This window comes from Lepidochelys kempii, chromosome 8, assembly GCF_965140285.1.
Source record: "Lepidochelys kempii isolate rLepKem1 chromosome 8, rLepKem1.hap1, whole genome shotgun sequence".
Classification (NCBI taxonomy): domain Eukaryota; kingdom Metazoa; phylum Chordata; order Testudines; family Cheloniidae; genus Lepidochelys; species Lepidochelys kempii.
Window position 1 is genome coordinate 93,556,436 of NC_136387.1, and position 27,219 is coordinate 93,583,654.

General features: G+C 41.1%; 1 protein-coding gene across 16 annotated transcripts in view; it reads left to right on the plus strand.

Annotated features, from left to right (window-relative positions):
* Positions 1–27,219, plus strand: part of DAB1 (DAB adaptor protein 1) — a 677,908-nt gene that overhangs the window by 291,467 nt on the left and 359,222 nt on the right. For all 16 annotated transcript variants that reach the window (XM_073357549.2, XM_073357567.2, XM_073357578.2 and 13 more), the window contains exon 2: positions 16,640–16,711. The gene's annotated coding sequence lies outside the window, so the exon portion shown is untranslated. The remainder of the gene's footprint in view (positions 1–16,639; positions 16,712–27,219) is intronic.

The following is a 27,219-nucleotide window of genomic DNA, read 5'->3' on the forward strand; positions in this document are numbered from 1 at the left end:
TCTCTTGATGCATAATTTTTAGCCTAGAAACAGACTTCACATTAGCATTAAACTGCCAACAGGTGTCGTTTTCTGGTTTGTAGAAATAATCCTCTTTGGCAAGAAGTCGGTGTATTTTTTTCCCCCAGAGACGTTTGCTTCTTTGAAAATTATTTTACCCTTGATGAAACAAATCCTCCAAAGGCTTCATTATCCTAGCACTAGTATTATCTGATTGAATATTTCAATCATAAAATCTTTTGGAGTGTTTTAGCCCTTTACACTGGGGACTCAACATGGTTGTAGAGGTGTGCTCACACGATTTTGAGGGATTGTTGTAAGAAATTCAGATGATTTAAAATGCACAGAATTCATTAGTGATGTAGACACCAATGATTATTGTAACTGTTGATTAGAATACATTTCATTGCCTCCTTCCAAAGAGAGAGAATCAAATGCAACTGCTTTGAGATCTGATTCAGCAGTACATTTAAGCATACACTTAATTTTAAGCATGTAAGTAGTGCCGTTGACTCCAATGGAGCTACTCAAGCATTTAAAGTTAAGCATGCACTTAAGTGCCCGCCTGAATACCTTGCATCCTGTGAAATCTCTTAGGCACAGAAAATTTGTCAGTCACAGTTTTCCCTGCCTGAAATGCTCTTTCCAAGCCCATTTTTGTGCTAGTGTTTCCCTTGAAATGTCATGTGGTTCCATGTAGCTTTCCAATCCTGGTGTGTCAAGAGAGTTAGGACACCTTCAGTGGCGATTGTTGCATCAAAAAGTATGTACTTTCCAGTGTATGTTCTTATCAGTCAGACTTGCCATGGATACCGCACAGATGCTGCTGTTATGTTTACCTTTGTCATTTATTGAGATTGTGCAGCAGACACATTTCTAGTAATGAAGACAGGTGGGTTCCCATTTATTAGGCCGATTTTCCTGCATCACATCTTTCCAAAAACTCTGTTCCACTTGAGTAATTGCCGAGCATATGTATTTGGTCACAGAAGATATGAGAACATGGCTAAAGTGATCTAAAATACCATAGAATAAATCTATTCAAGTTTGATGCGCTCTAAAAAACTCCCATTTCATTAGTTCTGTTTTGTATTGTCTCCTTTGGGGGGAAGGATAGCTCAGTGGTTTGAGCATTTGGCTTGCTAAACTCAGGGTTGTGAGTTCAATCCTTGAGGGGGCCATTTAGGGATCTGGGGCAAAAATTGGGGATTGGTCCTGCTTTGAGGAGGGGATTGGACTAGATGACCTCCTGAGGTCCCTTCCAACCCTGATAGTCTATGATTCTTATTCAGAAGACACAGTCCCCAAGCTTATGCCTGGGCTTAACTCCTAAGCTTGATAGCAGTCTCATTGAAATCCATGGGACTAGTTACGTGTTTAATGTTAAGCATGTGGTGGAAGGATCAGAGCCAGTAGGAATAAATAATTCCTGAGGAAAAGCAGGACAAAACATCCTTTCTGGCTTCACCCTTTAGTATGCTCCCTGTCAATTCACTGAAGCTAAGAGTTAAAGCAAGGACTTTTGATTGGCTAATCAGGACCCTATCAAGAATGCCAACTGTAATACTATTATAGTCTTTCAGCCCCCAGCCCTGCCCTGCCCCGCCCCGCCCACATACACACACACGTTTGTGCACATAAGGAATATATGAAAGAGTTTGATATATACATTTTAAGTGTTAGACCCTGGGGCTTATATTACCGAGTCTGAGTTTCTCTGTAGCTAAGAACTACTTGTTAAGGTTGTTCTGCTTATTTCGGGCTCACATTAGGTTTCATGAACTTTAATGAACAGTAAGTAATAAATTCGTTGAGGAAATTGGGTTAGCATGTGATTAACATTCAGAGTGATGCAGATGAGTGTACCAATAATGGGAACATGTGCTCACATCGTGATGAAATGCAGATTAGAGGCCCTGGAGCAAGCCCAGGGACGTGGGCCAGCACAGTTTCATCTCTGTCAGCTTTAATCTTACCTAAAGTGAGCGTGCTGCCAGTCTGCAAGAGGAATTTCAAATCTTGGAGAAGTGCTAAATACAACTTTTTGTTTTCTATTAGAGGCTATTAAAACATTTTCTTGAAAATCAAAGCTCCACAACATAAAAAAAAAGACAAGATATCCCGTCTAAAACAATATCACTAACAGTGGGGAAGAAACGGTGTGCCCGACTCCTCTTGATTTGCTTTGGCGTTTATAACATGCTGCGTTACTGAATAGTCATTTTAGTCAATTGAAACCCAGCTGAGCCTTGTGGTCTTGTTACAGCTTGTGTGTATGAAGCAGAGAAACAAATCCAAACCCACACTTTTAAATGAAGTGCAAACTAATACAGGGAAGGTATAAATCCATTTCAAATGATAATCTATGAAGCTGGGCAGAAAATGATGAGCACTGAATGTCATAGGAAATTGACCTTGAAAATAGTGTTTATCTTTCGGAGCACAGTTGCAAGGCCTCTCTTCTTATTCAGGTTTTTGCCTGAGGGGGTGTCTTGAGGTGGGAATGTAAGTCAGAGTTTCTTTGCTTTTAATCTAAATTGTTTTGCTGGGGAGTCTTGTACTTTGGCACTTATGGCAATAGTGCTCCTTGGTGAGGGAGGCAGGCAAGCAGGCTTTCTCCCATTGTGTCATTAGAGAGATTTACACTGTCTTTATAACAACATAATTATATGTGCTTAGTGATGGTGAGTGGCAGGTGTCATAAACTGGAGGAAAAAAATGTCCATGTCTTGGTAGCAAGTATCTATGTCAGAAGAAAATATCTTGTCATTTTTGCCTGATTTGGATTGTAGCAATATATTAAACTGGGTAAAAGAATAAATGAGTCACATGTTATGCAAGGCGGCTGAGCTATTTTTGAAACGTGGCAGCACCAGAAAGTGTTTGTCATTTTGTTATGCATCAAAATTTGCAGTAAATGAAGGGGAAGGTGGAGGTGAGGGGGAATAAATTGAAATGTAACTGAGGTTTCTTTGGAAAACAAACATTAACAAATTCATGTGGCACCTAAAAATTCTCAGCCATTTAGAGTGAGCGATCAGAAAGTCCCTTAATTTAGCAGAACCTTTGTCAGTATACGTTACAGGTTGCTTAATCTAATTCGAAAGCATGTCATCATGAGGTGTTGTAGGACAAAGGCATTAAGTGCACCACCACCCATCAGTGGATCAAAGTCCTTCACAGATCAGGGATATTACAGTAATATTTCATTTTAGTAGACAAAAAACTCCTGGACTCAGACACTCACTTCCTGTGTGTCTTACTTGTTCCCATCTGAAAAATGTGGATAATAGAAGCCATCCACCTTTTTGCTGTTTTTAATCTGTATAAAAATCTTATGGCTTTACTTGACCACTGACATGTAAAATCGTCCAATTCTCTTCTGAATTAAGCACTGTGACCCAGGAACCTCTTTGTGCCAACTGGCGGGGGGCATGGGGGGAGTGCATAGAGGTTACAGGAATCTCCTGAGTCTGGTATTAGCATTGCAGCTCACCAAAAGCATGTCATGTGAGGTCTCTAAGAAAAGTCTGTGTCACTATGGTCATCATCTGGACAGGGATGGTGTCCCTAGCCTCTGTTTGCCAGAAGCTGGAAATGGGCGACGGGATGGATCACTTGATGATGACCTGTTCTGTTCATTCTATCTGGGGCAACTGGCATTGGCTACTGTCGGAAGACAGGATACAGGGCTAGATGGACCTTTGGTCTGACCCAGTATGTTCTTACCAATATCCTTGTAAAATGCATGTGCATATACTATGTAAGAAGTTATGTATATATATTTAAAATATGTTCATATTTTATATATGTATAAAATATGAACATATTTTATACATATATAAACATATTTATACATATTTTATTTAATATATTAAATATTATTTAATATTTATATTATTGAATATAAAATATTTAAACCTATTTTATACATATATATATATACATATATATATTTATATATATATTTAAAATATGTTCAATAAGCATTGTGTGGTTCATAATTGGTCGCCGCTCACCAGTCTGAACCAAATGCAAATGAAGTATTGTGAGAACTTTAAAGAAAGAAACTAACGGGAAGAGAAAAACAGAGGTGGGTGGGGGACCCTATCTGGAAATGCATATCAAAGATTTGCTGTACCATATTTGGGGGCTAAGAAGACACTCCATCACCCTTCTCTGAGGAAGTAAACTGATGGCGAGTTTGCCTCATGAAAAACGGGTCTTAGCCAGGCTTGGTTGAAAACCCTGGAGACAACTGTGGGTGAGAAACTTTTTTAGACAGGACATTACTTGTTAAGTTTAGACTGTAGAAAGCGTGTCAAGATTTTGGTTTGTATGTAACCATTTGTTTCCAATATTCTTACTCACTGTCATTTGAATCTCTGTTCTTTGATAAGAAACTTATCAGTGTTTTCATTGTAAATATACCTAAGTGTTGTAGTGTTAAGCAAAGTGATGGTCCTCAGCTGAACTTTACAAGTTGGTGTGTACTGTTCATTTGGGATGATTCTGTGAGCGTTCAGTGGATAAGGGGCTAGATGCTACAGGGTACATTCGGGGGGCTCAGAGGATGGCGTGTCTCTAACCTGTGCAGGAAGAGCGAGGCTTGTGGGGGTCCAGAAGCCAGTGCTTGTGTTGCCAGAGGCTGGTGGTGTCAAGGAGTTGATCCACCGCAGACTGCTTCATGCTAAGGACAGGTTGTGGTGACGTGCCTTGCAAGCCTGTGTACCTCTGGCAAGCATCACAAGGGCAATACAAGTAGTCTCTCTCTGCTTTATTCTGTTGCATAACAGAACCATGGGCCATCATTTCAAATGCAAGTTCTGTTTCTGCAGGTAGTTACATAGTGAATTTAGAGAGCGTGTCTTCACTGCAGTATTAGCTCGAGCTATAACTTGAGTTTTGCTCCTCACCCGACCCTGGGCCCCCCCCCCCCCCCCCCACAAATCTCTAGCTCAAGTTAAATGGGGTTTTAAGCTCCAGCTAGCTGGGTTGTGATGGGCTAAAGGTTGAAGCTCCAGGGCTGCTGACTTTGGACCTAGCTGTTAATGCAGTCACTCTGTGAGGTTTGAATGTAGCTTTGCAGTGTGGTCACTCTCACTCAAGCAAGGCCAGCTCGAGTATACTATCTATTTCAGAGAAGACAAGCCCATATAGGCAGAGGCCAGTGGGTTAGGAGGAGTATAAATGAGACCAGTATATAGACCTAAATATTTTTGTTTAGCACAGTTTTGTTTGTTGATCAGTTATCATGAGCTTTGAATGACATCTGAGCTTCTAATAAACCTAAGCAATTGCTAATGTTGACCCTGAAGAGATGTGGTCCTGGAACTACCTGAAAGCAGCAGTTGCTTATATTTAATTAGCTGTATGGATGACTTCCACCTCTAGGTCTATGCACATAAAAAGCTTATTTTCCAGCATGGGAGCATATTGGATGTGGAATTGTTCCAGTTCACTTACTGAAGGCATTTCTATCAGCTGGGAGCAATTTCTGATCCACTCAGTCCTGCAAATGACTAACCAGATCTGGCTTGGTTTGGAAAGTGAATCTCGCATAGGGTGAATGGAAACCAAAGGAATGATCCATAAGTGGGGACATAGCCCTGTTCAGCAGTTAAGCTACATGAGGAGATGGAAGGGCGATGTGTTAAAAGCCACCTGGCTTACAGCAAATTGAAATAGAAAGCCCCACTGATCAAGTGCTTGTCATGTTTGGATATGTTGTGTTACAGCTCTTGTGTTCTGGGGGAAAACTAACAGATCAGAAATCCAAGCAATGTGTTCAGGCTATGCAAAAATTAAGGAATTTCATAGTAAGCTTTTCCCTATCCAAATCTTTAAAATTCAGCAAGCCTTTTTTTGTCCTAGGTCTTGAGATGTTTATGACTTTGACTAATTGTCAACACCACCAATTACTATGACTGATACCTTATCATTTCCCACAATGAGCAATGCTAATTAAAATTGATTGTGCTGCTGTTCTGGCACAGCAGCAAGTTCCCTCTTTATTTTTTGTTCAAACATGAGCTTATTGTGCCGATTTGGTGAATTAAATAAGGAAAGCTCGTTATTCTGATGTTTATTTTCTAGTGGGGATTTTGTGCCACATTGGAAGGCAGTTACAAAGAAATAGAAGAGCTTAAAAAGATCTGATGAACAGTGTTAAAAATGTGGACAGCCCATCCACTTTTACAGATCCAGACTAACACGGCGACCCCTCTGATGCTTAACTTCCAGGAGGCACTGCAGTGGCATTTCCAAAACAGAAATATTTTACATTTTTAATTTTTGCTAAAAAGTCTAAATTTCCCATGCAAAGCTTTGAGGAAAATGATGTGTGTGTGTTTTCCTCTACATTTTCTGTGGAAGAAATCCCCATTTTCTGACTACATCTAGTGGGACCTCTTCAGAGTGGCCAACTCCAGCTAATCATGTGAGATCTTCGACTTCTCCTCTTGAGGAGTGATACGATCTAAACAAATTGATTCATATATGATCACTATTAAAGAGCTAAAACTTATTAACAGTTACTATGCAGAGGTGTGAGAGAGATTCCAGGGTTTCCCTAAACTTAGCATAAGAAATAACAGTGTCATCTCAAATATTGTGGTGTGGTACCTGTTAGTGAAGGGTGACTTGTCCTATGGTTTAGAATTCTGCATGCACATTTCACAAGTGCTAAAGGACCACTTTCTGGCAAGCAAGGTTTCCATTATACATTGACAAAGTAATTGTCCCACATTGGAATGGGCCTTTGTGTTGCCTGCATTTAAGTTTAAATGAAAGAATCTTAAAGTTAAAAAACAATTATACATTTACCGAAAGGTTTTTTTTTAAAGTTATAATGTAAAATTACAATTGTTGCAAGAACTCCCATCCCCTGGCTGTAGATTAAAACTAGATATGTACTGCACAGAAATGTCAATATAAAATAATCACAACTGGTAATTAAACATATAATCAGCAAGAATTCAGTTTCATACAATGGTCTCTCATTATTTGCAGCTTATTAGACAATGTGGATTTTCCCTGTGGGCCTGATACTCTTCTGATACTGTTGTCAGTCAGGAGTGACTTCGTACAATCACTGGACTAATGCTGGTGTCATGTGTATGTGAGCAGAGTCATGGCTGGTATGACCAATACAGATTTTACATGAGTGTTTGATCAGTGTGGGAGCGTAAAAGTGTTCTGCTGAAAATAACCGAAGGTGGCGATCTCATCATGTTATTATTACAAAAGCCTGATGCTGGCCTTACAGCCATTGGTTCTACTCCAGGTTCTGCCACCAAGCTGCTGTGTGGCCTCACTTCATCTCTCCGTGCCTCTGTTTCCCCTTCCACCCTTTGTCTATCTTGTGTGTTTAGAGGATAAGGTCTTAGCACAGGGAGGGGCAGGCACTGTCTCTCGCTATGTGTTTTCACAGCGTCTAGTACAACAGGCACTTTGTGATCCAGTGTTCACCCTGCACCGGTCCCGGAGTGGCTGGGGAAAGGGCTGCTTAGTGTGCTGGGCCATACATGAGGGGATTAGGCTGGAGAAACAATCCCTGACTGGAAGATAGGGCCCAGCTGAGCAGGTATGTCCTGGGCTAGTATAAAGCCAGGAAGCTGGCAAGAGAAATGGCTGCAGTGAGGAAGTCTGTAGCTATCCTTAGTGCATTAGAAAGGGAAGGGGATGAATCCAGGGAAAGAAAAGGAGCCTGGCCCTGAGGGAAGGGCATACCCGAAAGAGAGAAGGGTGGAAAAGAGAGCCTGTGAGAGATGGGTAGGAAGCAGCCTAGGAAGAGAGCAGCAAGGTCAGGGACTGAGGAGACCTTGGCTGCATGTTATAGGGTCCCTGGGCTGGAACCTGGAGTAGTGGGCAGGCCCAGGATTCCCTACCAGCCACTGATGGAGTGGTATTGCCTGGACAGTGAATCCAGTGAGACGCGATATCTTGGAAGAATAAACCCCACAGTGACCTATCTGGAGGGCTGAGTCACAAAGAGGAAGCTGCACCGCCCGTTGTGAGAGGGACCACAGGGTGAGAGAGAGGACAACATGGGGGAGATCCTTCATGGGCAGGTGTCGGAACTGGAAGAGAGCTAATCCCCAGAACAGCCAGGAGGAGGCACCACCTGTGGTGAGTGAGTACCCAGTGACACACTCCTCTGTACTACTAATAATTATAGTACAGCTTCATTCATTTATTTGGAAATACTCCTCATTTACACCAGTATAAATGAGATGAAAATAGGCCTCCCCTATATACAAGATGTGTTGCAATAAAACTTAACAAATAGCAATTCACAATCAAAATTTATAGTAGAATCAATAATATTTACATGGAACTAATTCACAACTACCTTTTCTAAACATTTATAGAGCGCCACTTTGGAAGCTATCCATTGGAGATGGTGATGACCCAACTTCCTGCCCCATTGCAATTTCTGGCATTGGGTGACACTACTCAGGAATGAGTTTTCTCTGACTTTCAGAGGTACAAATGATGAGTAACTTCATTAAATGTAATGGAGTAGCATCAGTGAAGATGAGAGGAGAATTGGGCCCAATGTGTTTAAAAAAAATGTTATTTCACAGCTACATGTGCTAATGGGAGCACATTATTCCTTGATATTGGTTCCATTAGTGCATGTCACTCATGAAGCAGACTACGCACCACCACTTTTTCGGAGAAATGAATGTGTGCTGTTCCACTGCTAAAAAGAGAGTGCTGTTATCATTAGGAAGACTACTTTGCAAGTCTATAGCAGGATCTTATCGCGCTTGATAAACATGAAGACATTCGTCTCCCCACAAGGTCACACAGCAAAATTGTGGAACAGAACCCAGATCTCCTGGCTTGGTGCAAGAGACCAGGATTTGTGTCTTTCTAAAACTTTCCAATTGTTGCTATCGCAGTTGCTCCATTGGCTTTATGATGGCTGGTCTCATGTACACGCTGCTACTTCCACGGTTTCAACACCCCGTTATATAACCCTGATCAGTGCCCATCTGATGAACAGTATTAAAAATGTGGACAGCCCATCCACTCTAGAGTGTCCCATGCTGCTAATACTGGTAGCGTTGAACCAGGTTTATTTGGAAAATTTCCCAAATATAGGCAGGAACTTAATCCTACATGGATTGCCTAAAAAATGACACTGTAATACTGCTAAAGTGCAGGAAATTCTTGGGAAAAGCTGTGCTGTGGTGTTAGCAGATAAATATGAAAATATTTGTCCCCTTATAAGTTGTGCCGTGATCAGCCTGGGTTTCATTCCACCGGCAAAAGTTCATAACAGTAAAACGGCAAGCCCTAAGGAAAGTTGTCTTAAACAGCTAAAATTGTTACTAATAATCTAATGCATGATATATTTTAAAGTAAGAAAGTTTTAACTTCGTAATGCCAAAAAGTATCTGAAAAATAATGGGTACAGAACCATGTTATGGTCTGGTCTCCATTTGAATAAGCATCCTGGAATGCTGACCGTGAGCATTGTCTTCATGTTGTTCCAAGCGTACTCCCCATGCACCATTTTCTAGAAGGACCTTTCAGGTAAGGCATACATATTTTTAAAATTTAATTTTGATTGTTTTCATACTCTTGCGGTAGGTAGGCCTTATCTGTGTATACTCTAGACACAGATAATATTGGTATTTAAAGCAGAAGAGAACCCCCAGCAGCATCAGTGTCGTAGAACACAAACAAGCCATATTAAATGTTCTCACTAAGTCAAAGAATTAAAATGCTACTTAAAGACCCCAAAACAAATAATCTAACAAACAAAAAAACACCCACAACGTCGGCTTAACTCTGTCCTCTCTTTGTTCAGTGTGTGTGTTGCAATTGGGTTTCAGGCTGTCTGTAGTTCTTTTGATTGTTGGGTTGCCCTGTATGATTTGGGGAGACCAATTTTTCCCACTAATAGACCCACCAAAAGAAAACAAAAAAATCTGTGTGTGGACCTATTGGCTCTATAAGAATCTCATTAAACTTTTGGGGCCAAATTCTGGGAATGGAGTAAAACCACACACATTTTTTTTGCTACACGCAGAAGGGGGCTTGGGACTGCTATTACATTAGGATGGCACACTTGATGATGCCCTGCTTCTCCCTCTCATCTGGAAGTTTTAGCTCAATGTATTTGTGTAGTGTGTGGGTCCACTGGCCATAACCCTGACTTACCTACAATTGTCCCTGATCATCTGGAGCCCTGCAACTGGAGATCTTCACACATCCCTGAGCCCAGGGTAGAGTCCCCTTGGGTGAGATCTCTACTGCTGCTGACCATCTTTGCAGCTGATTGCAAGTCTGCAGCTTTTTATACACGTAAAATGGCAGCATAGGGCAAAAGGACACAGAAAATATCATGCCCCCCAAACAGGATCTGCCATGAAAACCCCGTTAAAATTAATAGCATACTTTGCTGGAAAAGAGTGAGTATCATTTTTGGCATTGAAGAACTCCTATTATATGGTGTTGGATGTCTTTCCAGCTGTGAGGTTTACATGTATTCATTTGCCTCTCTAGGGTGCTGCATGGCTAATTAGCACAGTCCCTTCAGTTATAGGAGGCTCTTTAAAAAGATTGATCAGGATGGTTCTGGAACATTTGCTGGCGTCCGGTGTCTTGGTTTACAAATTATCAGTGGTTAAAAGGAAAAAACTGAAGACTAATTTGTATGCCTTAAGTCCAATGATGAAATCAAGGAAAAGGAAGCAACTGATCTCAACCTTGACTTCTACCATTCTGAAACCTCTTATGTGTCAGGTTGCAGGGCACTTCCTGGTCCCAGTGACTAAGAGATTAGCTCTAGCTCAGCACCTTCCTCCTCACATTGTCTTCCTTCCTCCATGTCCTTTGCAAAGATGCCAAGGACCGGCTGCTTGGGAGATGGAAAGGGGAGAATGGCAAGAAGAAAAGAAACAAAGATGATCCAGGGCTCATTACAGACCAGTAAGCCTTTCATCTGTACTTGGTAAACTGGCTAAATGATGATTAAAAAAAACAATACACCTGGAAGATCATGATATGATAGGATCTAACTGACATGGCTTCTACAGAAGAAAATCATGTCTCATTAATCTATTAGTCTCAGAACATGTCAGTAAAATAGTGGATAAAGGAGAACTGGTGTATATAATTATTTAGACTTTCAAAAGGCCTTTGGTAAGGTCTTTCTTAAGAAGCTACTAAATAAGTAGTAGGGTGAAAGGCAAAGTATTGTCATGGATCAAAAAGAGGCTGAAAATCAAGAAACAGTAGTAATAAATGGGCACTTTTCTTCATGGTTAGAAGTCAACAGCAGGAGGCCTCGTTAGTTCCAGTGTTGTTTAATAAACTTATTAATGATGTGGAATGGAGGATGAGCAGTGAGGTGGCCAAATCTGCAGATGGCACACAGATATTTAGGTTTATCAAGTCCAGAGAAGGCGGAGGAACTTCAGAGGAACTTAATAATGCTGTGTGAACAGACTACACAATGGCAGATGAAGTTGAGTACTGATAAAAGCAAAGACTCAACAAAGACCTGCAGACTCTGTTATGAATTTGGTATATTAAAACTCTGGAAAAATATTCTCCTCAGTGTTAGTTGCTTATAGTAACAGCCCCATTGCATTTGCTGGTGTTATAAAATATGACCCATTAACTAGTTAATGGAAGTTGCACATTCTGTTTATTGATGACCCTGTGGGTTAATTCCTGCAGCCTTTATTTGTTCATAAAGCCAATAGGAATTTAGCACATGGAGCATCTGCAGTGGGCCTTATATTACTCTAGGCATATTCATCAATTATAATACGTGAAGAATTCCTTCTGTCCTTCTTCAAGAATTCCTTCTGTCCTTGCTATTAGGGTTCTGTGTTTCAAGAATGACTGTATCCTTAGTTTCAGATTAATATTAAAAAATCTTTTCCCAGAAGCTCAGAAGGGAAGTTATTTTAAATCTTTTTATATATGCTATTCATCACTTTTAAAACCATAATAATACTTTGCATTATTCTATACAAGGATCTCAAAACACTTCATAAACCTTCATTAATCTAGCCTTAGGCATCACTGTGAGCAAAGCATTATTATCCCCAATTTACACATGGGTAAATTAGGCAGAGGGTAGTCCAATCATTTGCCCAAGGTCACACATCAAATCATTGGCTGCGAATCAAGGCCAGATCATCTGACTCACTTTAACCACTAGACCTTGCTTCCTCTCCCTATCTGTTGTTCTTTCTTTGTCCTAAACAAAAATGTAAAACAAAGATAGCAAAATATATTTTACCTTTTTGTTTACCGGCCTGGTTTTTGCAGCTGAGTGTGGTCCCTATGAAATTGATTTAAGGCACCTACCTACCTCTGAATTGATTGCAGACTGCCTTCTAGCTTTCTTCTGTTTGCCACCTACTTTCCCTACTATCCAGCTAAATCAGACAGAAGCCACTAGGTGTCCCTTTCTGAGCAGGAGGCTAAAACCCTGAGTCTCCATAATTAGTGAGGGAAAGCTTTTAAGGAATTGAAATATTGCATTGTTATGATTTGTGGAACAAAAGCCGAATAAGAATTGTAACATTTAGCTATGGACTTCCGCTTTATTTCTCTCTAATGCAGTGTAAGCTGCCGTATAGCAATCTTTTAAATGTAATGATTAAGACTATTATAGGAAATACTACACAAAGCATCATTTTTTCAGCCCAAAATAATATGTAGGGCAGGTTATAAGTGAAGATAGAGTAATGACTACTGTACAATAATTTTGATGATAAATTTCCCCAGAGGATAAAGAGGAAGAACAGAAGCAGTCTGTATTTAATCATGCAAGATAAACGAATGCAGATGTACAAATATTTGTAGAGATACAATTTCTCTAATGATTGTAAGGTATTCATTCCACGGAGGCAAGATCCCAAAGGCCACTGCTCTGTTGATCAATACTTGGACCGTATATTGATTTTCAATTTAATAGTGTTAACTTCTTAGCTGTTAAAAAGAGCTCTTGGTATCAATTTTCACCTTGCCTAATTTTCATTATACGTTGAACACTATTATGATAAAGCAAACCAGGGTCTCATCTGGTGTGATGATTAGCTCTAGTGACTTCAGATTTGTAATGTTCAAAGATTTACTTTTCTTATGTAAGCATTATCCTAGCATGAAATGTCTGTTTAAGGCAATGACCTGAGAAATGCCTTTATTCGAGCTTGACATACATTTTCCCTAGTGTTTCTTAATTTTATTTATGTATCCCATCTCCCAGATGAAATAATAAACAAATTAATAGTGTAATTTATTACATACATGTTATTTTCTTGTAACAGTTCATGCCAGAGGAACCTGATGTCAGCAGATCAGATTGCTGAATGGCCGACCTTTATTTAAGCAATAAGACACACATGACAAGCAGTGCATTCCTGTGTGATAATGCCTCCAGTAAGGCACAAGGTCAAAAGGCTCAGCAACTTTTAACTACCTGAAAAGTGCAGTGTAATCCCTTGGAAATGGGATGTCCTGAGTGTCTTATTGCAATTTCAGAGAGATAATTATTTCTTTTAAAAAGTAAATACAGGCATTACTTTCTGTAATTGACACTGGTATGACATCACTGACTGCCAATCAGAGAACATCTCTGTCCAGGGTTCTCAAAGCTCTTAATTTCAAGTACAGGTCTGGCAAGCAAAGTGACTTTGTTTTAAAATGGCACCTTGTCCTTTTTGTGTATTCAGTCACATCTGCTTGCTTTAGCAAGGAAAATAAGGTTTATACATAAGTTTACATACATCTGTAGGATTGAACTGCGTTCTACTGTGGCTTTTGTTTTAGCAAAAGAAATGTTAACTAAATTCTGATTGTATAATCTTCATATTACGGTGGTGGTATGAAAGCCAGAAAGACTACAGCTTGTCTTTTAGATCCCAGTTGAGCCTGCAGAACTAGAAGTAGGGGAGGAGGAAAACATTGTAAACGGAGCATATGTAATGTAGATTCCTTGAGAGACAATAAACATTGAACCTCACAATATCATTTTTAGAATCACTTTGAAAAACAACACTGTTGGAATTTGATCCCCTTTGTCCTTACCATCCATTGTTTCTTTTCTGTAGCTGCTCTCACTCCCTAAAGGTTGTATTTTTAAAAAATAATTTCAGCTTGCACTTAAAGGACCAGAACCTTCTCTTTGACCCTTGTAGCTCCCATTGAAATAATGGTGGTGATGGAGGTGAAAGGCCAGATGTGTGATGTGGAGATGAACATGGGAGAGGGTAAAGGAACATAGGACCCCAAAGCAGCAGGAAACTTCTCTGTAAAAGAGGGTGGGGGTTCCACAGGTTTGGGGGGAGCTCTGTCAGGTCTGGAGGGAGATAGAGCCCTGGAGCTGTCACTCTTGTGACAGGCTCTCCTATCAATACTTTTCAGATAGCCAGAAAGCAGTTTATGCCACACTGAGCATTATTTACTGTCCCACCACACCTTCTGCCCCCTTCAAAGGGTGGAGGAGGTGCAAGTGTGGCAGGGGACTAAAGACCACTTGCTGGTGAGAAGAGTGAGGGCCCTCCATGGGGAGACACCATTTCCCTGATCTGTATTGTATACCATAGGGCTCCACAGGAACTGATATCTGTATGCCCTTGCTTCTTTGTGCAGCCTCCAGCTCCTCCTCACAGGGGGAGGAATCAGGATGCCACTCATCTGTGTTCTGCTCATGGCATGTATCCAGCAGTCTTTCCCCACCTGTGGGACGGAGCACGTAGCCCTGGATCTGCTCTTAACATTGATTTATATTGCTGTTACCTGGTTAGGGTTTATTGTAAAATAGAAGTTTGTGCCCGAGTAAAGGTGGCTTAAATGTTATTTAAATTCATAGGCAAGAAGTCAGAAACAGAAGGGAGAGGTAAACAAGAACGTTAATATCCAGTCGGTGCAGCCAAGCCTTCAAAATCAATGTTTAGCCAGCAAACTCTTTCAGCCTAGCAAAGAATTCTCCTTTTTATTGGCAAACATAATTCCGCAACAGCGAAAACCTGCTAATTTACATGATGAAATAAATACACAAAGGTTACAGCTTCACCAGCCTGAGTCTATCAGGAGGACCAAGACAAGAAGAAGTATGGCATTTAGCACTGTAGCATTAAAGGGAACATGGACAGTGGCTGATCTAACAAAGTCACAATTTAGTCACTGCAGCTGGAGCTATGCTGCACTAACAGGCTTTGATGCAGCTATAGCAGCAAAACTGAACTTTGGCTGGTACAGCTTACTCCAGTTTCCCCAAGTGACATAAATTACACCAGCAAAATTGCACCTACCCTCAGTGTTTTTGCTGACAAAGCTCTGTCGGTAAAAATCCTACTCCTAGCTGACATAGCTATGCCGGCAAAAGCTTTCCAAGTATAGACACAGCCTAGGTGATGTTATGGCTGTGAATTTCAAAGGAGCCTAATTAGCTCCCCAATTCCCACTGAAATTCAGTGAACACTTCCAGCATTGAACAGTATTTTCGATATTCCCTGTACCTAGGTCTGCTCTTCACACAATTTTTGTACCGGCATAACTTTGTCACTGTGAATTTTTATCATGAGGTTTTTATAGGAATGTGACGCCTAGTGTGGACACAGTTATACTGTTCTAAAAGCGCCTTATCCCAGTATAGCGTATTCCCCTTCCCATAAGAATAAGCAGTAACAGGGTAAATACATGTATAACTGCATCCCCATTAGGTTGATTGTATTGCTTTAACGTCACTGCTATAATTAAAACAGTGCAACTTTTCTGAGTAGACAAGGCCTTAGTTACCTGCCATCTTGCTCTGGTGAAAGGTTTTGCATACCCTGGGTCAGTGCTTGTCTAAGGAATGAGCTCTCTGAACCAGAACAAAGAGTTCAGTGACAGGGGAAGCATTTGCTCTTGCGGCCTTTTGTTGCTCCTACTCTCCAAGCACTTATGACCAATGGAGGGGGCAGAGGAGACAGCGGAACATAGTTTTGGGAAGGGAGAAGAGAGAGCCAGAGCTCAGAGGGGCCCTGTCTGCAGCTCCTTGTGCTCCTATCACTGGCCCTCCAGCCAACAATTTATCCCTTGGCAGAGGAGAGAAGGCAAAGCCTGTGGCAGGCCTGCTGAAGTATAGGGAATCCCTAGGGCATGGGTTTTCAGTGTGGAAAACCCAAACAAATGTCAGGGGATTGCAACCACAAAGCTCTTCCTATGTTGCTAAATGGGAGAGAAGTCCGGGTTATGGGGAAGGAGGGTTGGAGAGGTAAGGGGACGAGTCCTGATAAGGAAAAAGGTTGAGAACCACTGGCCTAGGGAATATTGTGATACTGTTTAGTTACAGAGGAAAATAGGGGGAAAATAAGGTCAAACACTGTATCATTACAGGGCAAATTCTAGCCAAATATTTTTGCACTCTTAAATAAGGTATAGTTATTTATACACTGTATTTCTTAAGACTATTGCAATTGCAGTATTCTTATCTTAGGTATATTGTAACATTGATCTGTCTATAGAACACAATGAGCCTCCTGCGACCTCCTATGTGAAAGTTGACCCTAAATCTTGATTTTGTATGAGGATTTGCATATGACTTGAAATTCATCAGAACTCTGGAATAGTAAATGTCATTTTTCTAATTGGTGTTCATTTACTTTGTTTTAAACAGTGAGCAAGACATGGTGGCTGTGAGTGGGATCTAGTCTTCATGGTTGGAAGGAATTTTTCATACAGGACAGAGGTAATTCTATTTAAAACAAACCAATAACCCTGTAAACTTGTGGCTGATGGTAAAAGTCATTTTGGGGTGTTCACTGATGATAACAGGACTGCTGATGTCAGCAGATGTTCTCAATAGTTTTAGCTTTGGGGTTTTTTTTAATTAGCATTTGCTGACAATAAATATCCTGTGAATATTCTCTGTAATAAACATGTTGCATTTTGAGTGCCCTTTGTAACTGCGGCTGGAAGGAAAGAAATCAGTGTATCTATTTTTCTGCAGTCTAGTCAATTTTTCTCCAGCTCCATTATTCCATCCTGTGATATTCTTTAGTAGGTACATTTGATATCACCACTCTCAATAACGTAGATGTCTCATACACGGCTGCATTGCCACCTAGATCCTCAACTAAACACATCCTGTGAAAGAGTATAAACAGCCCTGGTTTAAGATGAAAAAAAATAAATTGGAAAACAAGAGAAAGAAATGATACTGCATAGTGCATACAGTATAATAAATAATTGCTATTTGATAAAGGAGAATATCCAAGCAATTCTCAATTGTCTACCTTCTGTGTCTGGATATGCGATTTTAAAAGGCACAATCAAATCTATTTATTCAACTGACATATGAAAGCTATTCACGTCAGTTTGTGATTCTTATTTATAACATATAGCTGGCTGAATAATATGCTAGTCGCAGTTCTTCCAAAACAGTTTTAATTAGCAACCTTGGCTATTAGGAAAGCTACAAGTCTTTCATTCTGTCATATATATCCACTTTAATATCTCATTCACCATCACATGGAGCTCCTCTCTTCTCTGGCCACACAAGCAGAGAAAAAGAACCGTTGCTTTCATAGGCTGTATTATGTGTTGATCATTTGCAGCTGAAAGCAAAGGGAAGATGATGCTGTTCGCTGTTGTGTCTTTGGGAGAATGGAAGAATCCCCATGGCTTAAGCATGTTATCGCACAACATTTCACAAATGGCATAAGAACTTTAGTAACTTTTTTAAATTACAAGGAACAAGGTAAAACCTAGTAGAAACTAGACCCTTCTGTGCAGGTGCTAAAGTGGGGGCTGTTTACCTGGGTTGCTGCCATTGCCACATTCTGGTCTATTTTGTGCCATTTGCAGTACAGACCAGAGTACAGGGTTGTGCAGAGGTGAACTACCCTGGCGGGAGGCACAATCCATCCTGGAACTTCCTGTTGTGCAGCCTTTAGGAAGCTGCAGCCTCCAGCGCTCCCCATGGTGTGCCTGGCCTGTGAGCTGTCACAGTGTGGAGCAGGCCTGTGCCCTCCCTCCTCACTGCTCCCAGAGGCCGGGGATGTGCACCACCCGAGCTAATTCAGAAGAAGTGGTCTCTGTGCTTCTCCAGGCTCAGGGACTGGGACTGTGGCAAGCCTGCGCAAAGTGTGAGAGGAGGCTCCTTGCACACTCTCCCATGTGAGAGCCTGGTCTGGATCTGCACTGACAGCTGCCTTGGGCGAGTAGCTGCAGTTCCCATTGTTACAGCGCAGGAGCACATGGGTGTACAGGAACTGCTGGAATGGCTCAGACACACAGCTGCTTGAGAGCCCTATGTGTGAAGATGGCAGGTGTAACTCTCTGCCTTCCCCTGACCACTCACTACTCTCCTCCCAGCCTGCCAGTGGTAGCAAAGAACGTTATGAAACACAGCCTCAACAACACTAAAAAACTCTTTAAAGCACTTGTTATGTAGCATTTTCTGTACCTTCTGTGGTATATACAGAATATATATATGGTGGTGTTGTGTAATGGTTTCAGAGCCACTCCTTCGAGGTAACATGTGAGTTATGGAATCGTACTGTCTTCACACCAAGCAAACCCTTGTACCACCTCACATCATCAGACAGCCTGTTTTATATATATATTGGCTGTTTGCTCCAGTCACTTTTCTTTCTTCTGAACCAAACCCACCAAATAAAGGAACTGCTGCCTTCATATTGTTCCCCCTGCCTGTGACTCCTACCTCTCCCCCCATCCCATCTCTGCCTGTTTAGTCAGTAAGGTCTCCAAGGCGGGACTGTAGAACACAATGGGGCCCCCTTCTTGGTGGGTCCTTAGGTACCACTATAATAAACATCAGCATCGTCCAGGCCCAAAGCCGTCTCTTCAGTGCTACTGACCATCCTTGAAACAGGCTCTGTGGGGCTTTGTTTGAAGGGGTCTGTATTTGATTCGATGCCACACTTGTTCTTTATCAACGGAAGGTGCTCACATACTGTGATGAGGGCCCACAGCACAAACCATTTGTGCAAATCACCTCACCTCGCGGTCCCTCAATTTCCTCATCTGTAAAATGAAGATAATGAAACTTCCCTCCTCTGTGAAAGGCTTTGAGATCTATGGATGAAAAGTGCTTTAAATGAGCTGAAGGAAGAAGGGCTGAAACAGGCAGAGTTCCAGCTGGTGCCGCTGAATTCTTCTTGTGGGGGCCCTAGAAAAGTGCCTTCCTCAATGGCATAGTCTCCTATCTGTAACTGATGAGCTCTGCTGGCTGGTATGGGGAGAGAGGCATGAGACCGTGGCCCCACCCTCCCCCACTCTTTTTGGGGTTCTAGAACAGCTGGTGGTGCTGGCATGTAGCAGTAGGTTCACTCCCAAGCGATATTGTGACTTGCTGCGGTGCAAGCATCATGCCTTCTCTTCTCCCACACCCCTCTTGTGCACGGCCAATCAGGATTGGACATTTTGATTTTTAAAAACTCTGTAACTCAGTTGATCTTGTTCTGGGCTTGAAGCTGGTATCGCTGGCTGAGATTCCGTGGCCTCTGTTACGTAGGTCAGACAACATGATCATAATGGTCTCTAAATGTATTAAGCCAATATCTGGCCTTAAGAAGATCTAGCTTTATTCCATTTGTGTGACAGAAGGGGATATAAACTTAAATATTAAGGCAATATGTTCCTGTATTTGTGCCTCGAGCATTCAGAGGAGATAATGAAATACCCAGAATAAGATGGAACAAATAAAAGGGCATCTCAAATTGGTGTGAGGAACTGTGGGAAATGGATCATTATTGCTGCTTGGCACAGAGTATTTTAATTGGTGTAAAGTCCCATGTTTCTAAGCGAGGGAGCAAACAAAGGATGGGAATGATCTGAAGAGCTGAGGTTTCATTTCAAGGGAGCTGATGGAGTCCTACTGGGCAGATGATCTTTTTTTAGCTTTAAAATAAAATCCCACTGTATCTGAGGTTTCCCAGGTAGCAGACCATGAAAGAGGAAGCTGAGGGCTAATAGGTGTGGAAGAGGGAAGCTGGGAGAGAACTGGAGTAGAACATGGAAGCTGAGAGTGCTTTTCAGAGTGACAGAGAGAAGCCTAATGAGGACTGCAGTTGCACGTAGCATAGAAGAAGCGAGGAGAGAGAAGTATAGCCACAAGAGTGGCCTAGATTGCGCAAGTAGCTTAGACAGCAGATCAGAGCATCTGAGGAAACAGAGTACTCAGATTTTTAGTGCTATTGTACCATTTTAGATTTAGCTTGCAAAGTCCTGCAGACTTGAAAACAAAAGTGTGCGCTCAGTATAGCATCCCTTGGGCCTAAAAGAATCCAAGTCGTTTGAGGATCCAAGAAGCCACCAGAATTTTTGAGTGAAAGTTCACAGTCTGCTGCTAGAAGTCACAGCTGGTGATTGCAGTGCAGAGTCTCCCAGACCTGCAGGTTTACTGCAGTCTCTCAGGGATCTGCCTTCTGGACCCTGTTCAGTTCCAGCTATGTCAGCGGAAACCGCCTGTGTCCATCTAGCACTTCACAATGTTGCATTCAGGGCCCGTTCAGAACTCTCTGGTAACTGTAAGGATAGAACTCAGATCTGTCTGCTTTAAAAACACAAGTTCCTATTCTTTGTACTAAAGAAGACTCTCCTGTACTTGATAGCACTACAGAGCCTGTGACACACAAGTGAGCAGTTCTGATTATACCCAGCAGAGGCAGCGCTCCACACTCACATTAACCTATTTGTTATCAATGTTTAGGGCTCATTTTTGCTAGCAAGGGGCTGACATAGTTTCCTGGCAATTGTAGGCAGGGGTGAACTACATCAAATTCTCGTGGAGCAGCAAAATACATCTAGGAGTCACCCTTGGAAAGCAGACTGCTTCCCAGAGGTTCCTATTTGGAATCTTCTCCTAGGACCATACAAGGATTTGGAGGTCATAGACTTCTGTACAGTCTCTCTGGAGCTGTAAATGATGGAAGCTGTGGTAGAGGACCTCTAGAGGTCATGTATATAAATGTAATGAAGAGATATAGGTACCTTTCCCTCAGGTGTGCTCCAGGAAAATGTTTTAATAAATGAGACCAAACTTAGCTTGGGGAATTTTACATCATAGCAGCCTCCTGTGTGGTTATTCCTTTTAAAGAGTTCTCCGTTAACCTGGATTTCAATTATAGCAATAATGCTAAGGCTCTGGGTTAACGCTACAGAATAAAGGGAGTTTACAGAGTAAGATGCAATGGTCAAAAGAGGCTCAAAAGTGGGTAATGATTTTACATGCCCTAAGGGCTATAAAACTTAAGCACAGTGGCGATGAGCTTACCAAGCAGTAAATAGTGTCCTAAAGCCCCCCCATTGATTATGTGTTCCTTTAATTTTGTATGATGTTGTGTGTTTAACTCCTACCATTAATTATATGTTAATGCAGTTTTCTATATTTAATAATGTCTCTTACCTGTGTACTCTAGCAGTCTGTTTCCCATTGAAGGTAATGCTGGTAGATGTCTGACAAATTAGTTTCAAGGCAGTGAAGTCTATCATTTCCTACTGTGAGCCTCTACTGTTCACTCCATTTAACTTCTTCAAACCACAAAATGAAACCTACTCTCAGTCTTGTTTTCAAATTTTTATCAAGTCTTGGAATGTATGGCCTTGAATTGCTTGCTAAAGGGGAGCATGTCTGGAATAAAACTAGAGAGTTTGATTCACAGAGGAGCATTATACAGCTGATGTGGGAATGTCATGGAATTTCTTTCTTCTTCTTCTTTTTTTAATGCACCAAAACGGAGAGAATATTTTAAGATCCTTAGCCCCTTCTTCCCTGTTCACTGCTGACTCTCAGCTTTGCTTGTAGATGTGGAAATGGGAAAAAAGATGGAGTTTTGCCAGCTTTCAGATTCTTACTGTATAAAGTTGTGTTGCTGGTGAATTAGTTGAAGTCAGATTCTGCCAGTCTTACTGCTGCTGAGTAGTACTGTACTCTACAAGTGGTCCCATTGGTATCTTTGAGATGCCAGCTGAGGCTTCTCTTAGGGTTGTGAAACATATATACCATCCCTTGCTTAGGGCTGTGCCTAAAGTGGAAATCTACCACAAAGTTGGTTTTTTCTCTGAGGAGTTCATCCTGAGATCAAAGATATAACTGGAAACTTATGGGCTAGCAACTTGATTCTGCCGCGGCTAGAATTCTGTCAAACCCAGAAATCCAGACATGGATGATCTAATGACAATGGGAAAGCATGTGACTTATTGCAGTTAATTTACAACTTTATGCAGTGCCACAGAAGAGCTTAGCGCTTTGTTGAACAAATAAAGAGAGGTCCCTGTCCTGAGGAATTAACAACTTAATTGTGACATAACACAGCAATAGAGGACATGAATATGTGTTTATATAGTCAAATAGGAATTGCCAGACTGGATCAGATCTGTGGTCCATCCAGTTCAGTATCCTGTCTCTGATGGTGGCCAGCACCAGGTGCTTCAAAGAAGGCTGCAGGAAACTCTGTAGTGGACAGTGATGGAATAACCTTCCAATGCAAGAAATTTATTTCTAACCCTTGTCTGTTACTGGCTGGTTATCCCCTGAAGCATGAGAGTTTATATCTCCTTTTTAAAAGATCTTATCAAATGTAACTGTGGATGTTCTCATTGTCCACCGTAGGTGTCTATCCTTTATTGAATTTTACTAAACTCTTCAGTCATATCAAATGTCAGTGAGTTCCACAGGTTAATGCGAGATGGTTTTTTTCATTTAGGTTTTTCTTGTTAAAAAGCATTTCCTGTTATCAGTTTTAAATTTGCTGCCTTTCAATCTCATTGTCTTTCTCCAGTTTTTGTATGGAAGGAGGGTAGATTGGAGAACTCGGTTTACTTTTCTCTAGACTATTCATTTTCATGTATACCTTGGTCCTGTCCCCTCTTATTTGTCTCCTCTCTAAACTAAGCAGTCTTTTCAAGTCTTTCCCCACATATCTTTCCTTGCCTCTAATAATTTTGGTTGCTCTTCCCTGAACCCCTTTTATTTCTGGTACATTGTTTTGTGAAAGGATGACAAGAACTGAACCAAGTATTCTGGGTGAGGTGGACTTACATTATGGCATTGTACTACTTTTCACTGTTATTTTCTATCCCATTGTTTGTACATTCTATCCCATCCTTTGTACATCTTCACTTTTGTTTGCCTTTTTTTACCACTGTTGTACAGTGAGTGGAGGTTTTCACTGAGCTTTTATTTCTCACAGCAATGCTGCCTGTGAAAAGAATAGCTAGGTTATTACTACCCTAACCTTTTTGCAGCTAGAAAGTGGGACATCTGGAGTGAATAACTGCGGCCATTGAAGAGCCCTGTGTTTCTGCAACATCTGTGTTAACATTTTTTGTGCTGCTAGGGACCTGCTTCCTCCCAAGACATCTTCAACTTCAGAATTTTTAGAAACGGCTATAAAGAACTCCCACTGCTTGTATTTCCATCCATTTTTCAGCCTCGAAAGCTTTTTGTTACATATGACAGAGGTTCTCAAGCTAGTTGTGTCTATCGCACGTCAGTGGTCCATGGGCTGCTGGTCTTCCAAATGAAGCATTCTGAGAACCACATAGAGGAGGACTGGATGAACAGATGGTTCAAGAAGGCACCTTTCTCTTAGAAAGAGGTCCAGAGAATGAACAAATGATAGAACTACCTGTCTCCCATGTAGGTCTAGATTTCCGGCTTTTGCCAGTGGGTGGTGGGAAAGAAAGTGATGCCTTGCTGGAATTAAGGATGTGGACAGAGGTGCTGGGTCTAGGGGTGCTCCCGCACCCCCTGGCTTGAAGTAGTAATAACAACCCAAATACATGGTTTCCACCTTCAGCACCCACACTGTAAAAATTGTGCCAGCACCTCTGGATGTGGACAGTGGGGCTCCACACACATCACAAATAATTTCATATTACACATTACAAATTAAATGGGAGAGTTCACTGCGACAGAGGGAGTAGAGGAACGGTTATACAGATTCCAGATGAATAGTTTTTGAGGGACAAACACCGGATAGCTGAATTTTGAAGCTGATTCACTTTGCATAAACAACGACATATTAATTGAAACAGACAGAGTCAGTGGGAATGATTCTGTGGTGATCCTGGTGGTCAGGGCACCCAGCTGGCAGGGGGGATACCTTGGTTCCAATTCCTGCTCCAATTAATATATTTAATATTCATATTCCCTCCTCCTCTGGTTTTGTGAATTTGAAACATTTTTTTGGCTGAAATCATTTAGCAAATTCATGTTGATTTCCTGAACACTGTGTTGACCTGAAACTGCATTTTTTTGTAAATAAACTATTTGTCCAAAAATTTTTCCCCAGCTCCAGTGATGGTGGCCTTTTGACTTTACTTTTAGGTCACCTCCTCGACGAAATTAATGGGAAATCTAGTTTAAAAAAACCAATGGCTTGATATTGCCCAAAATGTATTCAGCCAAAACACAGCGATTGCAGTTATCATGTGGAACAGTTTCTGAGCAATGCTGGCCTCTTCATATGAAACTCAGCCATGTTAAGTGTAGCTTATAATTGCTCTGATCTGAAAAGATCTCCTGTGCAAGGTCAAAGAGTGGGAGGAACTCTTTTTTTTTTTTTTTTGCTTCTTATATTTCAAACATGCATCATTCTGCTTAATTCAAAGAAGTAAAAATCTTGCCTTGTGTAGCCCCAAAAGCTACTGTTTTATTTTTAAACGTTAATGCTTTGCACAGCTGGATTAATGATAGTATGTAGCCTTTACCATAGGTGAACAAGCTGAAGGCAGACAGATGTTCCAATGTTCTTGGCTGAGAATTATGCCTTCCCTGCCCATACGTCATGCTCATATGGTCTTTTATGGAATCACAGGCTCACACCTTTTTACGCTCCATCACACCTGTTGATACTTACCCTGTGTGTCTCAAAAGAATAGTTGAGCTGCTGAAGAAAAGAAGACAAAAGGATATAGAGGCACTTTTGGCTGTGAAACGAGATAGATTGTATTGCAGTGCATGGCAAGGAAAATGACAGTTAAGGATCTTTCTAGAACAAAAGGTTCTATATAAACAATACCTTCGGTAATTTACTGGATTGCAGTGTACCCATCTATATATTGTTTATTGTGTTTGTGTTTACTTCCCTTACTGGGAGCTTCTGTACTGAGAAGGGTTTTGTTGATGCTGAACTGGATCTGCTCATTCTGCGTCAGGTCTGCACAGAGGTTGAAAAAGGGGCTAAAAGGGGGAAATTGTCCCAGTTTCCAAGCAGGAGGTGTGTTCTGAATTTGGGCACCATCCTATAAGTGGTTTGTGTGAGCAGACCTTTGCACCCACTCAGAGTTACACTGAAGTTAATGGGCTCTCTGCAGAGCCCGTTGGAGAAACAGGGCCTTAAAAGGAAGGACAGAAGTAGATGGAAATAAATGCAGAATTAGGGGTCATAATGTTGTTTAGAGTTGGCAACTGTGCTTTAATGTAACTTTGGGATCTTGCTGTTCAATTTAATAAAATGAAAAGAGAATCCCCATTAAAGAGAAGTGTGTGTGCGTATGGAAAAGAAGAAATAGAAATGTATGTACAAGTAGCATCTAGAGTTTTATTTTACTCAGTGGCATGCCTCATTTTAAGGAATTTTTGGCTACTTTGGCCTCTTTATTTTTTTGATGAATACACCAAGCCAGATAGTCAGCTGGTGTAAATCAGCATAGCTTCACTGAAGTAAATGGAACTACACCTACCCCTGATTTACACCACTTGGAGACTAGGTCTGTCAGGTCTTGACTGAAATATAAAGTACCTTTTATAACTTTTAAATTGAGCATTGACACTTGGGAGTTCAATGTTTTGTTTTATACCAATTGAAAGCTTGAAGGGTGTGTCAAGGTGTCCTGCAGGGGCTTAAGAGCATAAGTACCAGCCTCAGGCCAGACTGTTAGGAAACAGGACACATACCCCAGATTGGCTGTGAGTTCTGTACTAAGATTTCACCAACCAATTATCAATGTTTCAACTCATCAGACACTATAACAGCCCCAGGACACAGATGGTTCCCTGGGGTATTCCGATTTGTCTTGCCACCCAAGTAAGCATACCTTTGTGATCAATGGTCCTTACACCAATGATCACAGCAATATTCAGGTTACTCCCACTCCCAAAGGACTAGTCACTTACTTCAGGCCAGTTGCACTTTAGCTCTCATACCAAAGACGTTTGTAGCCAATTTTATAATAAACTGTCTAAAGATTGATTATATAGGAAAAGGAAATGAGAGTTAATTACAAGGTTAAAGCAGATAAACAAATGAATTCCAATCTTAACTTTCAAAAAGTAATAGAAGCTTCTTTGATCAGCAAGCTCTATATGCCCTTTAGGGCTAACCCAGGCTAAGCACTGGGGATTTTTTTGCTTATGCTCAGTAATTCTTGCCCTTCAGAGTCCAAGCAACACAAGGATGCAGTTCCTCCTTGTTAGGGGTTTTTTATCCCTTCCCCGTTCCGCTTCGAATTAAAAATTCAGCTGATGGAAGGAATTCACTTGCATGTCTTCTCATCGTTTGGGGGTAAGGGGAGAACAATAAACAAAGACTTGTTGTTCTCTTTGATGTTCCATAATAGTTTGTATGGTATTGATGTGCTTTGCTTGTGGGGCAGGACATACTACCTTCTGGTGGAGGCCAGCATGTCACACTATTTAGTGTCTCTCTCTTGTCTGGTGATTCACACAATTAGAGGTTTACAATGCGGATGATCAAATGTGACCTTACAATAGGGGATATAGATGTTATAAGTGAGATGAATGCAGGCATCAATTTTACAACCATTCAATAAAGTCTAAACACTAAGAACATTTTTATAACTCTAATACTTATTTTAACAATATTAACACCCAGATTGCACCAGACTGACTCCATCTATGCATTTGGCAGTATTCAAGTGAGGCCTGAGGACCTTGGCATGAGCTGGCACCTGGTTTGCCAGCATCACAGGGTATAACTGAAAGTGTATGTGGAGTATGTAGTTGCTATCTCACCTATAGACTTTTTGTGTGTATTTAAACATTGAGTTATAAAGTATCATACTGAGAGATTTTTGTATATATCACATTTTAAACCACAGCTATGGTTTTATAAATACTTCTGCATAGAAAGTCATTTGGTAACATAGTTTATTTAGTTCTAGAGATTTATAAAGCATACTAGGTAGAGCTCAGAATGCATACACAGTGGTTAAACAAAACAAACATGTATAATTGTTTGTGCCTTTAGAGATGCTGTTGACTTA